This window comes from Cicer arietinum, chromosome 7 (genome assembly GCF_000331145.2).
Source record: "Cicer arietinum cultivar CDC Frontier isolate Library 1 chromosome 7, Cicar.CDCFrontier_v2.0, whole genome shotgun sequence".
Taxonomy (NCBI): domain Eukaryota; kingdom Viridiplantae; phylum Streptophyta; class Magnoliopsida; order Fabales; family Fabaceae; genus Cicer; species Cicer arietinum.
Genome location: NC_021166.2, coordinates 49,559,044 through 49,561,271, shown reverse-complemented (window position 1 = coordinate 49,561,271; position 2,228 = coordinate 49,559,044).

Genomic DNA, 2,228 nt, shown 5'->3' with positions numbered 1-2,228 from the left:
ATTTAAAGATTTGTTCAACAAAGCATAAACATGGGTTCATAAGCAACACATCAATACCACAACAGTTTTAACAGCATGAACCCAAAGCAACTGGATAATCAAAAAGCATAATCACTAAACAGAAAACATAATCATAAAACCATAATCATTCTCCCCCTGAATTTGACAGCAGCAAAAAGAAATAACAACAGATTTAATCTGAGGAGGCTGGTTCATCTGATGAGGATGAAGGAGATGGCACATCAGAGGTTGGCTGGGATGGTAGCTCAGGAGGATGATCTCCAGGAGTAATAGTAGGAACCAAGTGCTTGGTAACCCATTCAAGAATGAGACCAAATTGAACCAAAGAGTTCTGAAAGTGAGTGAAGCGCTGAATGAGTTTCGTCTGCTTCTTGTTGTCCCCAATCCTTGTGCTAGGAACCGAGCCTTTAGGCTGATCATTTACACTGGAACTCTTATTATGAGAGCTCCCAGCCTTGTCCTTTGACTGGTTATGAGTTGTGGCAGTAAAGAAGGAGTCAATGGAACTAAACACACCTGTAACCTTAGGGAGAGGTTGAGCAGTTTTGTCAAAGTTTGCAGCAGGAGGAATTTGTTGCGAAAAATCTGGTGGAGGGATTACATCTTCATCCACTGGCACAGTGGGAGGAGAAGCCATAGGCACATCCGTAGGAGATGGAGGGTAAGAAAGATTCAGATCAAAGTATAACTCCTCACCATCTTCCATATGTTGAGGAGAAGTTGATTTTGAGGCATCCTCAGGGATAGGATCGGCTTCACGTAGGGGAGTCAGTTTGTGGATTGGTGTAAACTGAGTTGTTGTGGGGACAGGTGAGGCAGGAGAAGGAGTAGGATCAGGAGAGTTACGCAGTGGAGAGGTTGGTAGTGGTGATGGTGTATCCTCAGGTGGAGGATGAGGTGGTTCATCTTCAGAGTTTTGAGAAACATAGGAAGGACGAGTTTTTCTTTTCTTTGAGGCAGGACGATCATCATTTTGAATCTTCATCTGTTTAATGTTCTTCATAGAAAAAGTGTTGTTGAAGTAGATGGAATGTTCATCCTCAAGTGGGATTTTGAAAAATTTGAATATTTTTGTTAAAATCATCCCATAGGGAGCAGATCGTCCCAATACAACAGCATTCAGTATGAAGGTGAAAATAACTTGACCCAAATGAAGAGGAGTACCAGTAATCACGTGATGAATAATCATCAGATCCAGTTCTGTGACTTTCTCAAAACACTTGTTCTGAGTAAGACAATCGATTTATCAATCGATTCATCAATTTATTTTTTGGTTGATTGATTTTCATTCATAGGCAAAGACTTAAGTGTGAGACCATAGTGATTAGTCTACTAAACTTATTACTAAGACACTTAATAACACTATACAATTTTTGCGTCTTTCTCAAGTGCATCCTCCAACTTTGGTTGATTCCTTGAGTTGCAAGCTATTGTTCCAAGTGTGTGGTGTCTTCTTGTTTGCCTGAAATATTTCTCAATTCAAAACATTAGATCAATCAAATATTTCACATGTACTGTGTGTTTGGGAATTAAATCAAAAACATGATCAGGGAAGCTCATGACTTACAAACTCCCCCTTTTTGATTTAATGACAAATACACAGTTTTAACATTGAGATTATTTTAAAATCTCCCCCTGAGTTTTGGAATGTATGATACATTTCAACAACATCAGTACAAAAAGGTATCAGAGTGCAAACAGGGTACAATGTTGTGTATCAGAGTACATTTCATCAGAGCGATATGCATCAGAGTAGTATTGTATCAGATCACAAATTATTGTAGCATAATATCAGATCATGGCATCAGCATTGCATATACATATATCACAGCATATATCCATACATCAGAGTATTATATGATCAGTATGTAAACTACCAGAGCATATCAGAGTAAATAATCGCAAGTTAAATCAATCTCCCCCTTTTGTCATAAAAAGCAAAAAGAAATATACAAAGAGAGATGAGGAAACAAACTGATATATACATAAAATCAATTACAAGGACAGCAAAAACAAGAGTAGTACAAGAGTAAGACAGACAACAAAGAAACTAAACCTAAACAACTAATCTAGGGCTGATCCTCATTATCACCAGCAGGAGAAGGAGAGACCGCTGTATTAACCTCAACAGGTGTCTCCTCCCCATGAGGATCAGATCCATCTAGGTTGACTTGGTTTGGATCTTCGGCTGATTGTCGTCCGATCTC